Raw genomic sequence first — 6,000 nt, 5'->3', positions numbered from 1 at the left:
TCTGATGATAAGGCCGAAGGTGCTCGTAATGAAGTTAAAAGACTCCTCAGTGCAGGAGTTATCAGAGAAGTAAAGTACCCAGAATGGCTAGCTAACACTGTTATGGTAAAAAAGGCCAATGGCAAGTGGCGAATGTGTATCGATTTTACAGATCTCAACAAGGCTTGTCTGAAGGACGAATTCCCATTGCCAAGGATAGACTCTTTAGTTGATGCAGCAGCTTCTTCAGAGCTCATGAGTCTGCTAGACTGTTACTCAGGCTACCACCAAATCTGGATGAAGAAGGAAGATGAGCCGAAGACTAGCTTCATAACCCCAAGTGGCACATATTGCTATCTTCGGATGCCTGAGGGGCTCAAAAACGCTGGAGGAAGTTTCAGCAGAATGACTGCGAAGGTTCTCCAGTCTCAGATAGGCAGAAATGTGCTAACTTATGTTGATGACATCATTGTAAAAAGCACGAAACAGGAAAATCATATTGCTGATTTGCAGGAGACCTTCGCCAGTTTCAGACAAGCTGGCTTAAAGTTGAATCCAGAAAAATGTGTCTTCGGAGTAAAGAAGGGGAAATTTCTTGGATGCTTGGTTTCAACAAAGGGAATTGAAGCCAATCCAAGTAAAATTGAAGCTATACTTCGAATGGAGCCACCAACTACAAAAAAGGGGGCCCAAAGATTAACAGGGAGGTTGGCATCTCTTAATAGATTTATATCCAGATCAGCAGAAAGAAATTTACCATTCTTCGAAGTGCTGAAATCAGCCAAAGTCTTTCAATGGGGACCAAGCCAACAAAAAGCCTTCGAGGAACTGAAGCAATATCTGATAGATTTAACAACATTAACTCCACCAACGCCAGGGGCTCCTTTGTTATTATATGTAGCAGCTTCGCACTCAGCGGTAAGTGCAGCACTGGTCCAGGAGAAGCTTGATGACCAAGTCAAGAAGCAGGTCCCAGTGTATTTTGTATCTGAAGTTCTTAGTATATCAAAGAAAAACTATACAGAATTAGAGAAGGTGTTATATGCTGTTTTGATGGCATCCAGGAAGCTTCGGCATTACTTTCAAGCATACAATATTGTTGTTCCTTCTTCGCAGCCGTTGAAGGATATTATGAGAAATAGAGAAGCTACTGGGCGGATCGGAAAATGGGCTGCAGAGCTCAATGAATTTTGCATTGATTATGTGCATAGATCTTCGATCCAGTCCCAGGCGCTAGCAGACTTCATTGCTGACTGGACGCCGGGGGCTCAGGATGAAGAAACAAATAAAGATGTCGAAGTATGGACAGTGTTTTGCGATGGATCTTGGGGAACCTTCGGGGCAGGAGCAGCTGCTGTGTTGGTTTCGCCATCCAAAGTTAAAACTTGTTATGCGGCAAGACTCGATTTCAGTTGTACAAACAATATTACTGAGTACGAAGCCCTGCTTTTGGGTCTTCGGAAGCTAAAAGCAATGGGAATCAGAAGGGCCATTCTTAAAACTGATTCCCAGGTTGTTTCGGGTCATATCGACAAGAGTTGCAAGGCTAAAGATCCGAAGCTTGAAAAATATCTGGACATGGTTCGAAGAGTCGAAGCTTCCTTCGAAGGATTTTCTGTCAAAAATATCCCTCGAGGACAAAATGAGCATGCTGATTTGCTAGCTAAGTCAGCAGCACAGGGGCTGCCCTTACCTTCGGATGTGTTCTTCGAAACAATAAAAGCACCTTCGGTGGAACTTCTTGAAAGAGCAGTCCTCAATATATCACCTGTTTATAGCGAAGATTGGAGAACTGAGATCATTTCTTACCTTCAGGGTAAATTCCTTTCAGATGACGAAATTTATAACAGGAGGATAGAGGCAAGAGCTCGTCCATATGTCATGATAGAAGGGGAGTTGTACAAGCATGGAGTTTGTGCTCCTGTTACTCAAGTGTTTATCTAGAACCGAGGGCATAGAGTTGATGAAAGAAATACATGCAGGCCTGTGTGGATCTCACATTGGATCTAGGCCGTTACTTGGAAAAGTTTTCCGTCAAGGGTTTTATTGGCCGAAGGCAGCTTCGGATGCAGCGGAATTAGTTCAAAAGTGCGAAGGTTGTCAGAAATGTGCAAGAGATCAAAAACAACCTTCGTCCTTAACACAGCTCATACAACCCATCTGGCCATTGCAAAGGTGGGGCCTTGACTTGTTGGGTCCATTACCACCGGCCCAAGGGAACTTAAGATATGTTGTAGTGGCTGTGGAATATTTTTCCAAATGGATTGAGGCAAAGCCTTTAGCCACAATAACTTCGGCCACCATTCAAAAGTTTTTCTGGCAGAATATTGTTTGTCGTTTCGGGGTACCAAAGGCCATCACTGTGGATAATGGAACACAGTTCGACTCCGAAGCTTTCAGAGATTTCTGTGATCAAATTGGTACGAAGATCCATTTTGCATCAGTCAGGCATCCGGAGTCAAATGGGCTCGTTGAAAGAGCCAATGGCATTATAATGATAGGAATAATGAAGTTAATCTTCAATCAACCCAGGGGAAAGTGGCCAGATCAGTTAACCAAAGTGGTGTGGAGCCACAACACAACAACATCAAGGTCTACAGGCTTTACTCCATTCAAGTTATTATTCGGTGACGAAGCAATAACTCCGGAGGAAGCTAAAACTGGATCAATAAGGGTAGTAGCTTCGGCAGAATCAGGTTCTGAAGATGCTTATTCTGTGGAAAAAGATGCTTTAGAAGGGATCAGGCTTCAAGCTGTGGAGAATATCAATAAATATCAAGCCGAAACAATCAAATGGCGAGATAGAAAGGTTCGGCTAAAGAATATTGAGCCAGGACATTTGGTGCTTCGGAGAGTGGCCAACCCAGACACAGTGGGCAAGTTGCAGTTGAAATGGGAGGGACCTTTCTTAGTAGCATCTTCGTCAAGACCCGGTTCATACAGATTGAAGGATATGGACGGCAACGACATTCCTAGATCTTGGAATGCGGAAGAGCTTCGGCGATATTATGTGTAACTTGATGTAACTTTTTTTGTTTTTTCTTTTTTCATGGCACCCTTTTCCTTTCTAAAGGGGGAGAAAGGTTTTTAATGGGGCCATCATATGTAATTTCCTCTTTTAGTTCTATAAGAGCAAAATCCCCCAAGGAATGTAAATGTAAAAGCTGAGAACGCACCATCGAGTGCCGAAAAGTAAAAAGCGAAGAAGCTCCAAAGTCGTTCCTAAGGGAATGCAGAGCTTACAGCGAAAAGTCAACGCTGATTCCGCCAAAAGTAAAAGGCGAAGAAGCTCCAAAGTCGTTCCTAAGGGAATGCAGAGCTTAAAGCGAAAAGTCAACGCTGATTCCGCCAAAAGTAAAAGGCGAAGAAGCTCCAAAGTCGTTCCTAAGGGAATGCATAGCTGATGTGTGATTGTTTCCAAGGAAATAATGGCTGAGAGTATGGCTTCGGATATGTGTTTGGACATTCATTCGCACATCACATTACATCATGGCATTTGCATTCATAAACATTCATCCAGGCATATGTAGGATAATCATCATCATGGCATAAGTGGTTGCTTCGGCATAAGAGAAGAGCTTCTTCGCGTAAAAAAAGGAGAGCTTCGGAAGAAAGGGAAATGTTGATTTCTATGCTTCGCTGTGTACGAAAAGAAGGGAAGGTGTTTTTTCGCCTTCGGCTCAAAAAAGATAATTTCGTCCACAACAAAGCACTTCACATACATTAATGGAAGGGTAAGAGCATAATACAAGGTATGAACAGAACTCATTAAAGACAAGTTTAGTTACATTTACAAAAGTTATCTCAAAAATTTCCTGAGTCTGTCTACAGTCTACTCCTATTTAATCTTCGAAGGATTTAGCTTCGGCGTCATTCTTTTAATCATCGACTTCGGCTTCGTCATCCTAAATGAATTAAGTTGTTGTAAGTCAAAATCGAGCTTGAAGGAAAAGGTAAGCACAAGGTATGATTTCTTACTGGTTCAAGATGACTTCGAGCTTCGTCTCCAGCCTTTTCTCGCCCGCCTTTTGTCCATATCATTTTTACAAATCTATTGGAAATACTTCGGGCGAGATCAGGAATGTCATCTAGGATTGATGGTGATAAAGTGAAATTGGGCCTATTAACAATCTTTCCATGGTCGCAGCCAGCTTTTAGGAAAGCTGCAGCAGTGCTTTGAGAAGCTACCCAAGCACAAAAGTCACCGTGCCCAGCTATAACTTCGTCGAGCTCGTCAATTTCACCCTCAATATGTTCGAAGGTCTTCGGTAAATCTTCAGCTGAGGGGGTGAATTTCTCACTGCTGGCTCCAACTGAGTGGAAAATTTTTCTTAGTCGTTGAATACATTTGCTGCTAAATTCCAAACATTTTTCTTGAAGGCCTGCCAATAGTTTTTTCAAATCTGAATTTTGTTGAGCTTCGGCTTCAAGTTTTGCATTAAGTTCTTGCTTTTCTTGCTCAAACTGCTCAGACTGGCACATAAGCTTCGTGTTCAGTTCTGTTATTTTAGCTTCGGCTTCCGCCAATAAACCTTCAGTTGCTTGGAGCTCAAAGCTCTTCTTCTCAATAGCAGCTGATTGCTCCTTTATTTTGCTTTCTAAATTTTCAATTATAACTTCGTGTTTCTTGTCTTCAAAATCTTGTTGCATTTTCAAGGCTTTGCTCAACAGCATACTCTGCACGAAAACAACCTTCGTTAGACATGTTCTCACTATTAAAAGCAATAAAAGTTAAGGGAAAAGTAGTTCACCTTGAAATTGGAATAAAATAAACTACCAACGATATGTTGTCGTCGGTAGCGGCTAATGTCCGTTTCTAGCTTCGGAAAACCGATACTCTTTGACAGAGTACCGATAACTTTGGCTCCAGTTTGATCTCGGATACAATCTAATTTTTCATCATCAATACCTCCGAAGAGGAGTGCTCCTGGTTTGTACCCGCAAGATTTGGCATACTCTTTAAGCTCTTCTATTTCAGGTTTTGATAATTTTTCTCCAACTAAATTTTGAAACATGAAGGCCTCGTCCTCTGAAGCTTCGTCAACAATTTCCTTTCCTTTCCCCGGCACTGCGGCCATAGCCTCTTCGGCGGCAGTGGCAGCTTCTTCTGTGGCCATGTCTAGCAGTATTTTGTCGATGTGTTCGATTGTGCTTTCCAGGTTCAAATCTTCAATTGAGGCAGCTTCGGCAGCCGCGACCTCCGAAGGTGTGATTTCAATATTCGTTCTTTCTTCAGCCGCTGGTGTCTTCTGAGCTGAAGCTCTTGGTGGTGTCTTGTCAATGACCTCTGTCACAGTGATGATTCTTTGTCTCTTTGCTTTAGTCGTTTTCTTCGTTTTTTCAGGCTCCTTTTCCTTCTGAAAAAACTTTGTCAGTTGAGGCCCCAATGGACTTAGCTTCGCAGGCAGGGATTCAGTCATTACCTTCAAAATTTCCTCCACGTCAGGGGCAGAGGGTGATGCGGGGGTTTCTTCTTCGTCGGATATTTTTTGCTTCGGAGAAGACGCTTTCCTCTTCTTCGGAATTTTCTTCTTTGATGGTTCTTTCTCATCTTCATTTAAGGCTTCAGTTCCCCTTTTCCTTTTCTGGCCCCGGCACCTTTATTCAGATTTTCATAGTCAGGGTATTCAAAACCCAAGGCGTCCAGCACTCGATTCAGTCTTCGCTTCGGACGAGTGCCGAAGGTCGCAGTCATCAATTGATCTTCTTTTTTGGAGTAGTTGCCAAGTATTTCATTGCACATTACTTCAATTGTATCCAGCCACTCTTGGCAAGGTGTTTTAAAGTATTTCTTAAACTTGAAATAGTAAGGTAAACGCACAAGTTCACCTTCTTTCTTCTCCCCCTTTAGCTTCGGCATTTCCCATTCTTTTAAACTAGGAAAAACCTTGAAAGCCAAAAACTCCTGAACCAGGTCTCTTGTACTGATATGCTCTGCAATAATTCTGAATTCATTCAACGCTTGTTGTGTTGGACCTTCTGGTGTCATGTTGCAACGAGGTCGGGTTTCTCCGAAGATTA

The sequence above is a fragment of the Zea mays genome, chromosome 2 (genome assembly GCF_902167145.1).
Source record: "Zea mays cultivar B73 chromosome 2, Zm-B73-REFERENCE-NAM-5.0, whole genome shotgun sequence".
NCBI lineage: Eukaryota > Viridiplantae > Streptophyta > Magnoliopsida > Poales > Poaceae > Zea > Zea mays.
The sequence above is the reverse complement of the archived record's forward strand: the minus strand, read 5'-3'. Positions refer to the sequence as shown.